General features: G+C 40.6%; 1 long non-coding RNA gene across 1 annotated transcript; it reads right to left on the bottom strand.

Annotated features, from left to right (window-relative positions):
- Positions 1–1,134: 1,134 nt before the first annotated feature.
- On the bottom strand, positions 1,135–20,392 carry LOC121662347. The gene is made up of 3 exons (XR_006015258.1): positions 20,263–20,392; positions 9,324–9,435; positions 1,135–2,155 (listed from the first exon to the last, which is right to left on the bottom strand). It is a non-coding gene; the product is annotated as an uncharacterized LOC121662347 (long non-coding RNA).
- Positions 20,393–20,773: the final 381 nt, after the last annotated feature.

Here is a 20,773-nt window from a genome sequence, read left to right as displayed (position 1 = left end):
ATAAGCAACCCCAGCCCAAACCTCTGTGGAAGCAGTGTGGGGAAAGGTTAAAGGGGTAGAGCACCCCAAACTGGGTTCTATAGCTTCAACAACAAGCTGCAGGATAGAAAAGGAGATGTGATCAAAGTGTTTTAGACAAGATACTAGATAAAGATAAGGGAAAATGATAATTTTCTACTTCTGTCACCTCTGCTACGCACACATCATACACATACATACACATACACAAATATGAGTAGAGACTTCATTGCAAATTTCCCTTGAAATTGCTGCTGTCAGCAGTTATCTGGAGCTAAAAACTAGACACAAGAGGAAATATGCTGCCCTTGCTACAATCCAAATCTTACTGGCCTGGTAGGAGGGGGAAGATGGCAGCTTTGGTGCAATGCAGTCAGTGAAAAGGTGAGAAATAGCAGGTGAAGAGAAGGATCCTGGATGGGTGAGGAAGAACAGTAGGTTCTTCATTTAGGAATATCCATGTTTAGAGGTGTTGATCTGATATGCAGAAATAATAAACCCTCACAGCAGAAACTGATGGCAGTGAGAATCATATTCAGCAAATATAGAGTGCTCTTGAGTACTGAGAATTGTAGCTGGCAACTCAAACTGGCCACACAAATTAGCTTACAGTATAGACAAATTTAACTTTTTTCTCACTGAAACTCATCTTTTTGTGCATCTAAAAATGCTAGTAATGACATCACACTTTTAGTAAATGTATTCAGGTTTATTTAAAGGGAAAAAAAGAAAACCAAAACAGGAAACATTATGATGTAGAAACCAGATAAAAGCCCAAGAAAAAGAAAAGTTCTCTTTTGCTCGTAGGGTTTAAATAGCATGCAGCAAATGACACCCGAGATCTCATGCTGAATGAGTAGGATAAACATAAGTATTGAGTAGCTGCCCCTTCACTGAAAGAAGGCAAGGTTCCAGCAGAAGAATATCTGGCCATGTTTTATATTATGTACTTGTCTATAGGTATGAGATGTGTAACTGAACCTGGCCATGGGAACTGAGCTTGGGGAGCATGGTGGGGGGGGCTCAATTAAGAGGCAGAGAAAAACCTTAATCCTATTGCTTAATTTACCCAGATTCAAGGGCTTGATTTTGTGAGTCTAATTTTTCTTTTCACAGTTTTCTTCTCCAGTGCAGTTCATGGGTATGGAAAACAACAAGAACACTTTCTGAAAGACAGCTGGCACAGCTGGTTCCTCAGCACACAAGACCACAAACCAAAGCTCATACTCTCAGCTTAATCTTTGCTTTGGCTTCTTTAGGCTAGTGACCCATCAAAATGTGTCAGTGTATACCAACCTTTTCTTCCATAAACACTTCTTCCATCTTGTAGCTGATTTTGATATGCGTAGCATACTGCAAGCTGCGTAAGTATCAAGCTCCTTGTGGTTCATAAGCATACCCAGGAAATAGTGATTGCCTGGTAAAGCATTTTAGGCTGGCAACTTGGGATCTCTGTAATGAAATCTTGCACAATGTTTGTTCACTCTTGGAAGATCAGGACGTTCCTTGCCAAACCCTCAACCTTTAAGTGGAAGTAGGACATATTGCCCTTCCAAGAAGACACAGATAGGATGGCACAACTCTTCTGACATAGGCAGAGACAGAGAGACCTAAAAGAAGCAGGTCCTCTCATCTAAGAAGGACATCTAAAACCACAATTCTCCTCTTTTTACTGACTCTTGCCAGCAGGTTTGTGCATTTGTGTTTTGGAACATTATGCATAGCAACCATGTGTGGGCAAGCAAGAAGAGCTACAACTACTAGAGCTTTCATACCTGCTGAATAGAACTACAGCTCATAATAATGTGATTTGATCTTTTTTCAATCATTCCTCACATTATTTTTAACAAAGTACAGTTTCTGCAATCACAGTGATAAATCTGATATTTAAAACCACAACATTTTATCAAAACTAGAAACTATTGTATACCAAGAAAATGCCCTAAATATGAGAAACTACTGAACTGACTTCTTTTCTTTTTTTTTTGTGGTGTTTTATTTCTACCTCCATTTAACTTTTCAAGGATATTTACAGTTGATAAAGCTGGTAATGGCACAAAAGTGAAGGGCAGCTATTCTTCCTTCTTTGATTATCCCCAAATTCTGATCATCACATGATTTGTTGGAGCAAAAGACCCTAGGAGAAGAAACAGGTAAAATAAAGAGTTTTTGAAACAAATAATCATTAAAAAAGTAATTTTTCAAAGTGTCAAATTATAAATTGGCCCATTGGATTTTTCAAAAATGCCTCAGGTCATTTTGGAACAATCAAGTTTTAGTTTATGGTCATGGGTTAAGTAATGTTACATTGCATTGAGATTAGCATCAGACTCAGTATAATATGTATACTAAACTCCCACTGTCATTTATGAGTGTTTATCACTGTCAAGAATAAGAGTAATTTGAAAGAAGGAAATACTCAGTAATTGTTTTAACTTTAAATGAGATCCACTGCCAGAAAAAGTTACCAGGATAATACAGTTTCTCCTGCAAATGTTATTCTTCTTTTCTGTCCTCAGTTAAACAAACTTTGTGGACCTAGTGAAAATACATGGTTTTATTCCATGGGAAAAGGGTTGGGTATTTTGTTTAACAATAGAGGACGTTGTGTTTATTTCCCGAGATTGATGCAGAGATGCAATATCACAAAGTAAGCAAACTCTTATTGCATTCTGGCATCTTTGGCCAGTTTTGCCTTAAGCACACAGTTATTAGGAGGTGATGAGGTAACTGTTAATAAACAAATGAACAGAAAGGATGTTAATGCTAAGATATGCCAAGGAGGCCAGCTAGAGCACAGAAGAGGCACTTTTGTCCTACTTCTACTTAGGCCAGTCAAAACTGAAATCCCAAGATTTACATAGTGTAATATCAGATATGCTCAATGCATAGCATGGTCATAGCACAGTAAGACAGCAGATGTTATGACAGACAGCCTTCAGCTGAGGTTGTCAGAAATTTATGTGGCATCAAAGCATCCCCATCTCACCAGATGTCCTACTCCATGAGCCAGTTAGGCACCTACAAGCTGGCTCCCTGGCTGGCTTTTTCTCTGAGGCGCTGAGCAAAAGACAAAGCTGATTAGCTTGAGATCCACGCAGAATGCAGTACTAAGCAGAACTGATAAATTAAACTCATTTACATTCTTCTCATAAAGATTCTTTCTTGCAAAGAAAAAGTTTCAGATGTGTTGTCTACTCCAGACATATTATTATATATTCCCCCCTCTCCCCACCCCAGTTTAGGTTTTCTGTTGAAGAAGAGGTATGTAGCTGGAAAAAGCTAGATCTATACATTGAATTACAGTGCATAATGTTGCTTTCACAAGTAATAAAGACTGGGCACACCAAATTTGGAATGGAAACGACAGCGAGTTTCAACCTCTTACGACTCTTACCCAGCAACAGCCCACTTACAAGGCTGGCAGAAGGGAGCACAGAGGATGACTGCTATAGAGCAGCATGCATGTGTCTGTCATTTGTAGAAAGTTATGTGTCTTATGTGGCATTGTCATGTACTATATTTTTCAGTCTTTCCCCCCTATCATTTTTTTACTTGAAAAGGCAGATGACTATTTACTTCATATTTTCCATTGGACGGATGTAGTTTCTTTTCCCTTCCTGTTTCTCAAGGTTGTTTGAATAAGATTCTAGTGATTTTAACAGATGTGAGAGATGTTGTATGGAAAACCCTGACAACGAAGTCCTGCATTAGCTTCATTTATGAAATGATGACACAACAGTGTTTTACACAGGCTGCAGCCAGCCGACCTTCTGAACAGGTCAAGGGCAGGTTCTGTGCATTTGAAACTAACTCAGTTTTTTTATTTCCTTTTGAACTCTCTTCTAAAGCTGTGTCATGGTTTTGATGCTAATGATGCTAATGATGGCACTATTTGTACTACCCTGATACCACAAACATGTCTTGGTAGGGCATATGCTGTACTCTAGCAATTATAATGCCAGTTGCTAATGACCGAAGATAGTTTAGTGCACTAGCTAGTACCTTTAAAATTATGTGTTAATTAGATTAATGAGATCATTTCCCAAAAAGTAGCCACAAATAAAATCATAAAAACATAAGAATTTCCTTAGCCCCACATGTACTTATGCACAGATATGTACTTTTGTATTCATACAGTTCCCAGTGATATGGTGATTCTTCCAGTGGGCAAAGTGGTGGGATAATTGCTTAGATACTCATTTTCAGTTCCAGTAAATGATAGTCTGTCTCTTTAAGTATGGCAAGTAAACAGCATTGAAAGATTTTTATCCACATTTTTTAAAAATAATTTATTAGGTTTTTCAACTAAGGAATTAAAAATCCTGACTGTTTTAATGTCACTTTAAAAAGGGTTAGGAAAGCTGCAAATAGTATGTGCAGTAAATCTGTGCCATGGCAGAAACAATCAGAAGAGTAAAGAGTAATGATTAAACATTTAATCAGAAGCATTATACTTTGTTGTGTTCTCATTGTAGCTGCAGGAAAAGATGGTGTAACAGATCTTTAAATAGAAAACCTGAGGCTAAATTCTACTTCATCCATCAAAAGCAGCTGCTAGGAGATGACCTAATTTTAGTGGCTTATCAATTCCTTAGTGCTTGTTGGTTGATGTAACTTTGATCCTCTGATGCTAGATGACTTTTGTGCTGAATATAGCTAGAATTTAATGTGAATCTTTTGGATGGCTGCCCAGCCAAGCTGCATAATCCAAACAAAGAGAGCGAGCAGTACATGATTCAAGCTACTCACGTGTACAATAATACAAATATATGTATCCTGATTCCTTTGGGCAATCAGCTCCATGTCACCAAGCACATATTTCAAATGCAATGTCCTTGTGGGGTTTTTTTGGTCTGATTTTTTTTTTCAGTTTCTGTTTTTGTGGGGATTTTTTTCCCAAACAATGCTCTGCTCTTCATTGGAAAAACAACACAAGATGCAGTGAGACTCAGCTGCTGCCAAGAAATAATGATAGAGTCAATAATTGCAGGACGTTTTTAATGAATGTTTTCCAAGCAAATCATTGCCATTTCAAAGGGCTGTTATTTCTATTTATGTAGAGATTAGCCTACACGTTATCAAGGAGAGGGAATAGTGGGGTTTTTTTTATCATTAGTTTTTGTAGCATTTTTAAGGGATTTTTTTAATAACACAGAATGTCTTTGTCTCTCTTTCTAGCTTACTCTTTATGTGGACTTGTTTTCCTTTTCCTTTCTCTCCTCTTTTTGGCTCTTCACTAAAACCATCTGTGACACACATGCAAGTTGATGGGTGTGTGAGCAATGCTTCACACATATTTACTTGCCCTACTTGGCATTATTTGCTAGTCATTAAAGATTATGCAGGAGTTTTTCATGTCCTATTTTTTTTATTCTCTTAGCAAATTGAGATAGGAATAAGAGTGTGGTCAGGCTATTGTACAGATTTTTTTTTTTTCTTTTTTTTCTTATTTCTTGGAGAGACTGTGTCTAGAGTTTAGACTGGGGAGGATTTAGACTGGGAGGATTAGACTGGAAGGATTTCTGGGTTTTCTTCCTGGCACTGACAATCATGCATTGTGTGAGCTTGAGCCAGTCACTTAGGGCCTGTTTTTCACACTCCAGTTGAAATAAATGGAAACTGCATGTGCTCAGCACCTCCGCAAACCAGGTCATTTATCTCTTCTTTCATTTATGCACTGATAAATATAACAATCTTCGCCTTTGCATATGCAAACTGGATAGAAGGATACAGATATGGGCAGTTAAACATGCAAATCCCTCATTTTGATGCACAACCATCCATTTCATACAACCAGGGATTTCTACATTTGCCTTGGGTCCTTTTTGAAAAAATGGACCATAAATAACAAAATCTATACAGACTTGTCAGGGAGGCACAGCTGAAATCAATATGTTTCTGTAGCTTCTTTTCTGTAGTTCCACTTCTGTTAAAAATACTATTAGCTATAATAATCATTTTAGCCTACTTTATTAATGGATTAAACCATGTTGTCAATGTGGAAATGCCTTGGGCATTACATGCTAATTGTAGGTTATTACACAAGACTCAGTGTTAGCTGTTTGACACACTTTGGGATTCTTAGGTGGGCTTAATTATCCTTTCATGGTACCTGCATTTCTTCAGTGACAGTAAGGATGTCCAAACTACTACACAGCAACTCAGGACTGCCCCAGTGAAATGCCTATAGTGTCTCAGTATGCCTTCTGGACATATAGTAAGGGCCAAACATGGTACAAAACGCAGGAGAAAGTTTGTAATAAGCAGTTAGATTGACATCCATTTTCACTCTGCCTACCTACCACTGCTCAAAAAAGAAAAAATAATGACAAATTTCTTCAATGGAAATTAACATGATCATTTAAATGTTACTGTTCCTGATATACAATGTCAGTGGCTCCTGGCTTCTCTGTCCTGCTTGTGCAGGAACTCAATGGCAGTCAAAAAGCGCTTTCTTGCAGTCACAAGATATTGTCCACCAGCTTCAATGCAATTCTGCTGCTTTAAAATTATCAAGTTTTGGTGAACATAGCATTAAAAAAAAAAAAAAGAAATTAGTATCCTTAGCTTTGTTGTGGAAAAAAGTTGAAATGTTCATGTTTTGCCCAAGGTCTCACAAGGAGACTAGAGCATAATAAGGATATCCTACCTGCAGCTTCAAATCTGTATCCTGCTTTGCTGGGACAATTCTCCTCTCTATACCCCCTTTTTAGCCACTTTCCCTAGGACCCCACAATGCCGCCTTTGTCATGGGAGGGTCAATCCAATCACACAACTGAAATGCAGATGGATGCCCATATATCCTAAAGGAAGCCCTTTTGCCCAAGGTATTGTGCCTTCACGTCTCTGGTGCATGCATTGGTCATAGGCTGGGGAAATGTTTGGATTTTCCTTCAGAAGGTACACACCTCTAGTGATGGCATAGGAGGATACACAGAGTGCATGCAACCTCAGCTTCATTTCAGGCTGCAGGAATTGCCCTGGCCAGAAGACTGGCCATACTTGTGGCAGAACAAAGAGCTGAGTGCACAGCTTCTGTGTTATTGCCCCAGCCTTCCGCATGTGCCAGTCAGCTTCCCAAACTGAACATGATAATTACAGAGTTGTGTGTAATCATGAGTTTACCAGGAGTCTTCAGTGAAACTGGATCAGTTTAAACATCTATGACCCAATTTTGTTCTCACTGAACTGCACAGATTATTAACTTCAATGGAAATAATCTTAGATGCTCTATAAGTGTCAGAGAACAAGCAGCTGCTGCCTCTAGAAAGGAATGATGTATTTTGAGAATGGGGCTGGCAGCCAGGCATTCCAGACTTCTCATGCTGGCCTTGGGCAGATTCTGTATTCTTGCTGCCTCGTCATCCCCATGTAGCACAGACAGAATTGTTTTGCCTTCCTTCATTGTGGGTGTGTGTGAAGATTAAATAAATCACCTGAAAATTATAAGCATTAAAGTTACTATTACTTCATACAAAAATCAGTAGCCTCTTGCTTCTAATCAGCCCCCTGGCTTCTGATGTTCCAGTTAAAAATTAATACTGGTAGGATGTTTTTCACTGCATTTATGGCTCTGTACTTCGTTGAGGAGTTTGTGATCCTTGTTACTAATTAAGAAAGCTCCTACGTTATGTGATGTTCTAAAGATTAATTTCATACTTCATGGCAGCAAGTCGATATTGTGAAATGCCAGGCTTTACAATTGTCAAGGCTGCATAAGCAGTTGGGGCTAACAGCGAAAGTGCCCTGCTTGCAGAGTGAGCTGCTAAGCAGCATCACCAACTGGCGCAGTTGCCTGGTTTACAGAGGAAACCAGCTGAGGCAAGGATGGGCTGAGAACCCAGATGCATCTCATTGACCTGGATGTGGCAGCTGGACTCTTCTACCTCCTCTACCTGAATGTAACCCACATTCTGGATGTCTCTGGATGTGGGTTAACCTAGCTGTTGAATATCCCTGTGCATTTTTCAACCCACTCGCTAAGTTTGTGAATACAATGCAAATGAGGCTGCAGTACTGTGTATTACCTGGGTGAAAACAAGCTTTTAAATCCAGGAATGTCATAAGACCAGATGCAATCAAACATGTGAAATGACCCTGAAATGTTTTTAGGAGGCAAACTTGTTCTACCAGCATGCTTGAACTTTTACATTTCAGCCAGTTTAGACATGAACTACTTGTTATAGAAACATCATCACCAAGTGTTACTAAATGATCACAAATGAGCAGTTAGCAATTTGAAGCACTCAAATTCTGAAATGTTTATTTAATGGAAGAGATATCCTAGCTAATGCTTGCTACAGGTCAAGTGAAAAAATGCAGATACAAAATCAGATATAATAAAAATACATGCCAAATTCTACCCTGCTTTTAGATTTTTATGCTTATTTTCACTTTACCCATGAAGTGTCATGTACAAAGGCTCATCTTTGTAAACACATGTTTTGCACCACTGTAGTTTCTGTGGTGTGCTAAAACTGAAAACTGAGTTTCCCTGTCCAAAATATTATTTATTACTGCAATCAGACACTTGTGCCTGCAACAAAAGCATAAAAATACCAGTCTGCCTTTTAACAAGTGAACAGAGACTTTAGAGCATTTCAGCACCTTCTGAGGGAAAGGCCTCATATATTCAAGAACCATCTGGACACAATCCCATGCCATGTGCTCTGGGATGGCCCTTCTTGAGCAGGAAAGTTGGACCAGATAACCTGCTGGGGTCCCTTCCAGCCGGACCCATTCTGTGACTGTGTGATGTGTGATTAAAGTACCAAACACCGATCACAAGTGTGCAGTCCCTGTGCTCGTAGTCCATAAATTTCCACCTGTCTAACTAGATTTTTGGGTAAAAAATTGTGTTTGGTAGTCAAAAATGGGACTCCAAAAAACACCTGATCTTGACATTCTGCAACACATGAAACCCATGGCACTGGAAATAAGTTTCGGTGATGATCCTGACTTCATTGGAACTTTAGAAGCAAACTAGTTCATGGCTTTTGCTGTAAAGGGTGTAACAAACATTACCAGCACTGGTTTGGGCCAAAAACCTAGAAGCCCATGGTTCTTCCTGCTGTAATAGGGTGAAATCAAACTGCGCACTGCAAGAGCCAATAGAGCTCCGGAGGCGCCTGACTGAGGCTGCAAGACCTCTGGACGGATGCATCAAAGTTGTGCCTCAGTTTGTTGCTGGAAATAGCTCTGTATGGCTTGTACAGGTTGACACACCATGACCATGAGTAGCAGGGAGTAAGCCCAGGCAAGGTCCTTGGGAAGGACCTTAGGTAATGCACCAGTTTTCTTACCTTTCTCTGATGTTTTAAGGCCCAGAAGAAACTGGGACTGAAGAAACAGTGAATCTGCTATAGCCAGGGTGACTCAGACAACTGTGAATCTTTTTGCTGTTCTGGTGATCTGCTGTGTAAAAAGAAATATAAAAATTAAAAGTGCTGCAATTATGAGGGTTGTAACAGAGTTAGTTACCAGGTCTAGGTTTTCAAAAGGAATTTATTTTACGTTTTTATTTTCTTGCCACTTGAGAAAATTCAGGACACTAGACCTGTGTTATTCAAGAATGCTCAGTGTCTTTTTTGGAAGGAAGACACAGACTGTGCTACAATACCATCAATGGAAATGTGAGCTGGGAGCCTAATTCTTTTGCAGCAGGGGAGATTAGAGAATATTGTGAATATCATTTCAGTATATATACTGAGTTTCCCAAGGGTATCTCATCAACAACAACTTCAAAAGTTACTTTTATGCCACTTCCACTCAGCTGACAAGAACACTTGACATTTTGAGAAGGTTTAGAATAGAAAACATTAGCAGTTCGTGTTGATCATGCAACTCATTGGCAAAAACACTACTGTTTAAATATCATGTTCAGTCATCGCTGGATTGCAATCTAATGAGCATAAAAGATGAGTACTTCTCAAAAGTGACTTGTTTTGTAACTTTTATGGTTACAAACTTGCAAAATGAAAACCATGGACATTTACTTCCACCCAAATACTATTTTCAAGGTCAGTGTCCTTTTGTGCCTTGGAAATGCATTCCAAAGAGCTGTTAATAAATAGTCAGGATACTGTACTTTCTGCTTAGTGAAATCTCAATGGGAAATTTTCATTATTACGATTACGAATTTTCATTATTACTCACGAAGGGTGAGTAATCTTGCTAATGGTATAGTGACCAAGTGTGCTCTAACTTGTCTTTGAACACCTCTAGCTTTATGGATATATTTAGCCATTTTCAAGGACTAGCATTCCAGGTGAGTCCTCAAATAAAAGGAAATGCAATGTCCTCTCTCTTCAAACTGTCATAATCACTGCTTGACTTTTCCTCCAATTTAACCAACTAGTGTTTAAAATGCAGTTTCGCATGGATCAAGGAGTGGGATTGTTGATGTCTTTAACTTGCTTGTTTATTTAACTTCCCAGTACATAATAATTTGTATAAAAATGACCTTCCCCTAAATACATCTGAGTGGCTATGTTATATTATACTAATGACTGCAACATGCAGAAAGCCAAAACAAGCACTTTGCCAGTATCAACAGAAATTATGAAAATACAGTTTGCAGCAATATATGAGTTATTGCTGCCAGCTTGCAGTTCCCAAGTTAACTCCTGATGAAGTTATAAATTGTGACAATGAGTGCTGTTTCTATCTTGAGTAACAGTGTGGCCCAATTTCTGCTGTCATAAATGGAGACTAAAACCATTACAATTGGGTGGTTCTATTTCTGTCCAACTAAACCCAGAGTTATCCTTCCAACAATCAAATAATGATGGTGTGAGATGGACACAGGCACACACAGTAATTTCTTCTGTGTGGTTTCAGCCAGTTCAGGTACAGAGGTGGAAGATAATTCAGTGATTGAGTCTGGGAGTTAACTTTCACTGAAATGTGTGGTTCAGAGCTTCGTTCACTAACAAGTAGGTAAAGGAAATCTAATTTCAAGCTCCATTGGAAATTGAGAGGAAGCAAACAATAACTGAAAGATAGAAAGCAAGGAAGGGATAAGATAAAAATTAATGAGAAATATAAGGGGTGGGGAGAGGAATGGAATTGTTTATCTGAATCCTCCCTAAATGTCTTCAGAGACTTCATTGCAGACCATACTGGTTTTAGCTTTTTAAAAACACATCCTCCCTCTTGTTTTAAATAGGGGTATGCTAGAATTAGAAGCACTTATCCAAACCATCCAGGCTTTAGCTTTCAGGGTTCAGAAAAAATGGGACCTGGCACTAAAACAGCTTTGGTTTGGCTTTTGCAAAGACTAAACATCCCTTCCTTTTCCCCCTGTAGTTAGGCTAAAGCCTCAATCTGAGAACTAGCACTGAATGTATAAAAACAGCACACACCAGGAGAACGCAATACTAAACACTAAAACAACTGCAATTCAGCTACTCCACTCTATGCAATGCTGACTTATGGGCTACTGAAAAGATAGTAGAAATGTTTCCACCCAGAAGTAGCTATGAAAGGAAGCAGAATAATTTGGGAAACATGGTATTGTATTGATGTAGCAGCAAGGTTGTATCCACAGACTTCAACCGATGTTACATCCCAAATGTATCTGTGACAGATAGCTCGCATCTTGGTTGAGAATATCTGAAAGTCTGAAACATTTTCAAGCATAGTATGTGTACCCTGTTTTACTTCATCACTTTGCTTCATTACTGGGGTAATCTTCACTGTGTGTGTTTATAGAAAGCTTGTTCTCCAGGTTAGAAAACAAGAATTGCTTTCATTGTTGGGCTTCTTCCAAGCGCCATCATTGATATATATCTTCTTCAAATCTTTTTTACACAATCTTTTGTTTGAAAATTTCACTATTTAAAGACCTGGATAACATCACAGTTTGCCAAAGGCCATATTGTCTAAGGGGAAAGAGTATCCAGGATTGTTGTACATTGCACAGGATGAAATGCTCTTCTTCTTTTTCCTCTTGTGCAATAATGCCTCATTACTGTTATTATTTGCAAAAGGGATGATTTTTCTATTATCAGCATATCTCCTTTACTGGACTTTCAACATTCAATAGCTATTAAAAGAAATAAATTTTAAACATGTTTTGCTACAGATGAGTTTTAATTAACACCCTGCCAACCTCTAAAATCTTCAGGACTTTTTTAACAGTAATTTCCCATTTTTTTTTAAAGTTTCTGGAGCACAGAAAGCTTGGCTATTCCAATCATAATAGAAGCATTCTAAAATTAGTATATTCCTTCTGAAAATATGTCAACTAACAAAAAAATTTATATGGAAAAAATGAAAAATATCTCAGAAAAAATCCTAGTGCATTTGTCATGAGATAAATCTCCATTTTTTTGAGCATTCCACTGATCCTTTTCAGTTCTTTCATCTTATCTTCTGTATATTTTGTTAGAGAATAGTTGCAAATTATTTGTCTTTTCCAGGTAGAATATGGAAGGGCTGTTGCATCTATCCTTGGACTGTGTTGGTCAGAGTTTTTACTGGAGAGAATAGAAATCATAAATACTTCAGATACTTTCCTGCTCAAGGAAAACTGGATGCTCTAGGACACATTTTAAAATAAAATAATTGCATAAAATTGTAAAACCTACCTAACAACAACTTCCTCACCATGGAAAACATCTGTACAGGACGATGATGTGTACAGAACTCTGATTCAGTATTAGTGTAATTTCCTGTGACAGAGAGCCAAATTTTAGGACTCTGCATAGAAGACAAACGTCTTTTGCTGACTCACCCTCATCTTGCTCCATATTAATGTACTACAGTATTTCTGGTGAGTATCACCCTTGGGTCGATGCTGCTGCTGACACATCTGTCCTGCTTTTTTTCTGTTCTATGGAAGGAGCTTAGACCCAACTTAAGCAAGATGTGGAAATAGGTGAAATTTCCACCTGCTCTTTTACACTGTTTTTCCTGTGCAGGAAAGTCTGGGGTCTGGGTCGGGTTGGTTTTGGGAGTTTTTTATAATTTGAGTTAATGTCACAGATAAACTCATGGGTGGGTATATATCCAATATATATATTGCTCTAAGAACAGGTGGGAATAGCTGTGGGGACTCATTAGTTTTACTGTTCCAGTGTTGCTGCCAGAAAATTACATGCTGCTTTTCCCCAGCCCATTTTAAAGAGGAAGAGCTGCCAGAAGCTTACCCACTGTTTTCACATTAGTAGTATATGATCTGAGAGGTGGGAGTTTTGGGGTGGCACATCCATTCACTCATCTCTGAGACAGAACCAGAGCCATTTGGTTTAACCTGGAGAGAGAGGCTGTTCAGACTGACTGGGGGAGGAGTTAACTGCTACCAGTAACAGACATGGGTCTCCTTCTCTGCAGATACACATTTGCTGGAGCCTGAGGGATGGGTCTGTTCGTTCCTTGCTGGTGAATGCAAGGGCAATGCACAAATGCTGTGTGAGACTACACAGTAGCTGTGGTGGTAGGCAGACAGTAAAGTATAGGATTACCCAATGTCTTGCCTTCTTGAGAAACTAGGACCACTAAAATTGGAAAACAGTTACTTCAATCTACAAGAGAATTGGCATAGAGAAGAATTGTGAGATGTTTATATTCCAAACAGAAGCAAAAGAAGGGTCCTCAGACATCTCTGCTATTTCTGCCTATCCTCTTTTTCTGCAGTGAGTGTTGGAGCATGGTGTCCTTCTGGCTTACAATGAAATTTCCTCTCAAGTGAAGCATTTAAATATGTGGTGATGTCGGGGAACAGAATGTTTTGTGGGAGCTCAGTGTCATCCTACGTGAAAAGAGTGAAGTATTGGGTTTGGGGACAGGTGCTTCTACTGTTGCTGACATGTCTTGGTGATTTGAAACCTTCAGGCATGACCATTCTCAGGGAGTGGAGCAGATCCAGCAGCTTGCGGGGGAGCATGCTCTATCCTCTACTGTGCCGTTCTACCGGCAGACAGGCTGGGAGTTCTGCCTTAGAACAACACTCAGTGACTGGTTTGTTCCTAGAAAGAAGAACACCTTGTCCGGGAAGGATACAAGAGTTTTTTGATCCTGTAGTAATTTGTGGACTGAGATTATGCACACCAGAGCACGGGGTGAGAAAAGACGAAATGCAAGATGCTGTTGAGTCTTGGCCTAAGAGAGGAAGAGTATGTAGCAATGTTAAATGTAGTTCGTTGCTGTGTGTAATGTTCTTTGTTGTGTTAGATAATTTAAAGAATTACAAACTGCACTTATGAATAAACAAATCATAGGGTTGCTGCAGGCACATTGAGAGCACAATATGGACATGAGATGTTATGTAGTAAATAATGGGATGTTGTCCTCGTGATATTGCAGCCACATGCTTTGCATGGAGGACTTAAACATTTACTAGAAGTAAATCCATTAGGAAAGACAATTGTTCCCTCATACTGACTTTGTCCAAGCCACCACATTGAAAACAGGCTGTTTCCTTCTCCAGACATCCCTTTAGAGATCACAGGAACTCCCCCACCACAGCCTTAGCGCAGGAACAAGTTCTGCTAGTGTTTTTTTTTTTACTAAGAATTCTGTACTTTGTTGATGTACTTCTGCTGCCATCTTAATGCAGATCCCAATATGATCTTGAATTTAGGGAATGGAAAATCCTGATAAACATCCGGGCTGCTGTGAATGCAAAGGACAAAGCCTTTGTAGTAAAATGCCTCTGACATACGCCCATGAGAAGTGTTTGATGTGCTGTAAAAGACATCTGTCTGAAAAAAAAAAAGTTTTTCCTCTTTGGCTTGGTTGAGTAGACTGTAGAAGTAAACGACACAAAGTAACCCTTCTTTTCCTGTCCTACTGCCCCCCTCTTTGTTTGATCTTGCAGTGATGTGATAATGGTGAGTCTGTAACTTGAAAGTAATTTCTGTAAAGACTTATACCATGAACAGAGGGGGTTTATTTTCTGCTGCTAAAGGGAGATCAAAGTATGATCTAGAGATTAGACCTGTTTTGAGAGAGAAAACTGAGTGGCCTATTTCTACCTCTGTCACTGAATTGCTGCATCAAACTGAGGAAGTTACTTAACTTCTCTGTGCCCTGGACCTTTGCTGTGTAGTGTAGCGTTCAGCTCTTGTGCTAATAACAAACATTTTGCATGGGTTAATCATAAATGATTGCCTGTGTGCTAATTAGCCACAGTCAGTGCAAAGTTTATTATGCTTATTTTCAACCTTTACACCAATTCAGGGAACGTGATGGTTGGTTTTGATTTAATTTTGGTCACAGCTTGCAGGAGGCAAAGGAAGAAAGCACTGAGATCCACAGAGGAGCTGGAGGCAATGGCACAGACTGCAGGCTGATGGGAATTTCTGGGCTCAGGGCTGTACTCTACAAAGGATGCTGGCATCAGAGAAGCATTATTACAGTGTTTTATATTGGCCTGGATGAGTTTAAACAACCACCTGAAGTACTAGTAGCAGTGCACACAGTGCAGGCAAACCTTCCAAATAAGTCCTGTGTCTCACACTGACTGCACTTGACTTTTGGTCACCAGGTTTTTTCTGTTGCTCAAACTAGTAACACTAGCTGAGGTATGTTGGCCTCCTCTCACAGCTGCAGTCTGGAGGTACTGCTTTCTTGTGAGCTCGGACTGGCAAATGAAAAAGTCAGGTCTGTATTCTGCCAGTGTGCTTGCATCTGCACGAATGCACAATCTGCTGAAAAGCACTCAACTGCCCAAGCCCTTCAAATACCAGGGTAAAGCTGTGTCAACAGTTGTCTCCCTGACAACCTTCTGAGCACTCTTACACATGGAAGAAATCAGTCAAAATCAGTCTAGAAGGAAAAAACTTGTGGAAATCCCTCTGCTCTAGACAAGGCTGCAGTTTTACCATTTGTAAAGAGAGAAAGATGTCAGGAGTGTCCCGTTCTGTGGCAATACTGGAAATCTAACCTGCAAAGGCAGTGTGATTAATTCAGAGGTACAGGAGCAATACAGTGCTATTCTGTGTGCAAAAGCAGGCTCACATCAGTTCTGCATTTTGTGCCCGGGCAGCCTAAGAGAAGAGACTCCATGATTCAAAATGTCTGCAGTCTGTGTCCCTGGAGAATCAGTAGGAGCTGAAGAAAACTTCCAAATGTTTTATGCATTTATGAGGGAAACAAGAAAGCAGCCTTCTCCCAAGGTATCAACAGGGAACCTGAGGAATAGAAGGATTAACAAGTTCTATGCACAGTGCAATGTGTTTGGGTTTGTTTGGTTTTTATTTCTTGTTTGTTTGTTCATTTTTTTATTTTGATGCATCTGAGAAAGAAGCAAATTCCCTGAATTTTCCAGTATGACATGGCAAAGCAAACCCCATGAATTCCTGCAGCAGTTGCAACAGTGTCTTCATGCCCTCTGCCCTTTGTCCTTCTAAGGGGAAATGTTGGGTGGCATACAACATTGAAAAAGTTAATAATAGGCTAGCCAGTAAAAGCGAAGACTTGCAGCTTTGGATTGCAGCAGAGAAACAGGAGGGCAGCCTGTTCATACCAAATGTCTGAGAGTACCTTATTCACGGGAAGCACTGGCAGACTATAAAGTACTCTGTTAATTATTGTTGACATTGCATAGAGAGCTTCATGCTGTTCTTTCTCTGCCTGCTTTGACTTAATTTGTTTGAGAAAGTACTTTTTCTGTGCTGCAGATTATGTAAATTCATATACTCTACTGCACTGACAGATGTGTCTTTGTTTTAGAAGAAGCCATTATTTTTTTCAGTGCTGAATGTGAATGGAGCATTTCACACTGGTGGCTTCCAAAAATATTTATAAAGTGAAGCTGAGCAGCTCAAAATATTTTGCCCTCCTACACTGACATTCACAAGCCTTTATAGCAGCATTATCAAAAGCATTTGCAGTGGAACGTGCATGAGTTGGCCACAAAGACTGGGTTAGTCAACAAATGACTGAAGGCGCACATTTTAGTTAGCTCTGCCCCACACAGTTACAACTATAACTAACAGGGCAATTATTCTATATTGTGGGTCAAAGACTATCTTATAATGATCCCTTGCTCTTGTAACTCCTGCATATCTGAGGAAACAGGATGAAGAAATCGAAAGTGAAAAAATTCTCCTTTCTTACTTTTTCAGCTGGTAAAATGTGGTCCGACTGTTTATTGACTACCACAGGTAGTGCTTATTCTGAGGGTTGATAGCTGCTCATGGGTCTGATATCTGGCTGTGGGTGGTGGCAATGTTTGCCTTCCACGTTTACATTCCTCTTCCACTGACCAGTGTGCCTAGGTATCCTTTGGCTCGCTCTCCCACTCTTTGATTCTTCCTGAACATGCTGCTAAGAAATGAAGTACACTGCAGCCACTTGGGCAGAGAGAAAGGCTCCCTACGAGCACATCAGTGCATCAGACTTACTCTTAGATTTAACTATAAATTAAAATGACCTCTCTGCCAATTGACTGTAGTGATTTCCATTGTCTTCACCACTGTATTGAAACCAGGGCTTCCCACACATTTCTTCCAACAAGGAGTTATCCAAGAGAACTACACCTGCAATCAGTGCCCTCCAGCTGCACATAGAAGAGTGTGTCTGACTAACTTCATTAGTATGGACACGATAATTGACACACAATGTTTCAATGATAAGACCAGATATACTCCGTGTCTGTTCTCAGCTTTGTGCATTTCCATTTTTGAAGTTTTAAAATATATAATGAACAGCAGTGAGTCCAAGGAATCCCACTTATAAACCCACTAACTAATGTTAGCTCCATTGACTTCAATCAGGCCATCCCAGGAGTTGGGGCAATGCACCAGAATTAAACACTCTGATTATCCTCAGCAGGCAAATGGATAGGACAGACATTTTAAGCAGGGGAAGTGTTCCTACCTGAATTAGTATAGTAATGAGCTCAACAGCAGGGAAAGGCAGTATTTGTCATACACTATCCTGTCTTCCTAAACACAAGTTTGCATTGATGAAAAAATGGTGAGCAGTTTTACTCAGCAATGAAGAGGGACTCCAACTAATCCCCCTTCTTCATTATTTAGGAGATAAAATATCTCTCTAGTATATCCAATGATTGCACCCTGCATAGGATGCCACTTCCCTTCAATGGGCATAGAAGTTTCTTTCCTCATAATCCTTGCATTGTTTGGACACAATCCCTTTTTGTACATTTGCATTTTTCCATTGATAGATGATTTTTTTTTAATTGCTGATGAGTGTGTAACCCTTTTGTTGTCTATATGCAGTGTTAATTCTGTGGTATTTAAGCATGTCTAAATGAAAAGTATCTCAGCTGAAGATCATTTTCAGTGGGTTTTTTTTTTTTCTGGTAAAGAGCCAGTTATTTTGGGTTTCTTGGTGCATTTTGGAGGCATGTGCAGTAAAGTTACTCCTAAAACCTTGAAACAGGAAAGAATAGCACACTTTAAAGCATGTGTTGCCATGTGTTTGCTACCCTCTTGCTACCCTCTTGCAGGTAAAAACGAAGTAATGCGTGACTAAGAATGCAATAAAGGAAAGAAGTCTGGAGAACAGTAACAGCAAACACGTGTGGTCTTTTGTATTCTTTTGTATCCTGTGAAGTATTAATTTCCTTTAGTGAATTTGTAGCTAAATTAAAAAAACCCCAAACAAAACCAAAACAACAAACAAGCTGAATTTTCCCTTTTGCCCAGCACAAAGTAAGAGAATACTAACAATTTTTATTAAAATATTACTGAAGAAGCTATGCCTCTAGTATTTGTGGACTTGTTCAGAACAGAAATGAGATACAGAGATTACCTCTAATGCAACCATGCCAAGGAAAGTGGGAATTGATATGCCAGATCACTTCAGACTATATGAAGAACTGGGTTATAGGATGAAGGTTGATAGGGATGTTCTTCTAGCATGAGGTAGCCCTCCAGATGAAGGATTATGTGTGTCTGTGCAGAAGGCATTTGTTTTCGATGGCCAAGCCATGACTGTGAAGTAGGCTTCCTTTCCTCTGGGACTTTATCTCAGATTACACCAGCTCCTACTGCAAGTGAAGAACACCTTTCTTTGACCTTGACATTACTGGAATAAATGTTTAGGGGCATGTAAAATCTCAAAACAAACACTCTTCTCCTTGGGGAACAGATAAGTGAACAAGCACGTGACAGATGATAGTGACGTTACTTAATGAGTGACCGATTCGCACGTATATTCTGCTCTCACTGGAGTGGTAAGTGGCCACAAAGGAAGAACAGGTCATGTAACCGGTGTGCCTGGTGCATTAGTGAGCAGGTCTGTAGGCGTATGCCCCGACATAGATGCAATGTTTGAAGATACTGGATTTCCCAAGGAACCCCTGAACTGGATGCAGAAGTCTTGCCAGAGCTTTCGAACTTTGTAAAAATTCAGTTTCAAAATTCACCTCCCACCCAAAAAGTACAAATGAATTTTTGCAAACCAGCTCATAAAATCTTCCTTGCAACATGGTGACTCAGTCTTGAGAAAAACTTTTTTGGAAAATTTTACTTGGGATTGCATGCTTAGGATTGGTATGTGTACAGTCCTTATGTGAACCACCTTTTATCGAGAACAGCCTTGCCACTGCCCCTCATCGGGTGGAGAAAACAGATGCCCAGCAGCAGCTACAGGTGTGTAATGCTCGCTGAGACATCCAACCTCATGGAGAGATAGGAGAAACAGGAACTGGTCAAACTGGTTCTGGAGGCCCCGTTAGGGGCTCCCTGATGCAGGGTCTTGTTCAGGCAGGCTGTGAAGCCCAGTGTGACAGGGTGGCATCCATTGGAAAGAGCCTTGCACTTCCATTTTTTTAATCCTCTCTCACTCCCATTTTTGTCCTAATTTTTCTCCCCTTTCTATAGCGTTCTGTGTGAAAGAACACACTGGCAATGCTGAGTGCTGCATTGGAGGGAGGCCCCAGTTAAACTGGCTCCAGATGTGCTCGAACTGGCCTGGCTGTGTGCGCTGAAGAGCAAAGCCTGCCTCTTCGGTTGGGAGCAGGCACCCATGTGCCAGGTGATGCACGTGGCTGGCTGCCACAGTTACTAACCTAGTATTAACTGCATTAATTGTGGACATAAACAGTGTTTAGTGCCAAGCATGTCACAAGCTGATTATAAAAGCTGTGGTGTAGGCAGAGTTTCAAACTGTGCTTCACTTCTAATTTCCAGTGCCCTTCCCACCCCTCCTCCCCCCCCCCGCTTCCCCTCCCCCTCCGAAATTCCTTGAATGTGTCCGTGTATTTACCAAAATACAAATGTGTACCGAGCGGTAGAGCTATCGAGTTGTAAATGCTATGAGTACCTGCTAATGGCTGGGAGCAAATTGTCTGCAGACGCCTGGAGTCAGGGCGGGAGCGCCTGCAGCCCCCGGCCAGGGAGCGCCCCCCGCCAGCCCCTGCTCCCCTGGCCCGTCCCATCCCGTCCCGCTCCGCCGCTGGCCGCAGCTGACCTACTTTTTCTGCATTTCTCCCCACACCGCCCCGACCCCTCCCACGCATGGGGCTCGAAGGCTTTTAACCCTTCGGAGCGCAGCACAGCAGCCGCGGCTCCCCGATCCCGGCCGGCCCCGGGGCTTGGAGCCGGGGACGCGGCGGCCGCGGAGCGGGGCTCGTCGGGCTGGGCCGCCAACCAAGCTGTGCCCGCAGCACCACCCACTGGGCAGTGTGCGGACACGGACCCCGGGCTGAGACACCGCTGCTGGCAGCTCGGCTATTGCGCTAAGCTTCCCCCGGGCTGACGTCGACTCGGCCACCCGCCATTCTCCCCTATTTCTCCCATTAACGAACCTTTAACAAAACAAACAATAACCGTAA

Source organism: Corvus kubaryi, unplaced genomic scaffold, assembly GCF_017639235.1.
Source record: "Corvus kubaryi isolate FWS band 111438036 unplaced genomic scaffold, C.kubaryi_AGA036_p1.0 37249, whole genome shotgun sequence".
NCBI lineage: Eukaryota > Metazoa > Chordata > Aves > Passeriformes > Corvidae > Corvus > Corvus kubaryi.
The sequence above is the reverse complement of the archived record's forward strand: the minus strand, read 5'-3'. Positions and strand labels throughout refer to the sequence as shown.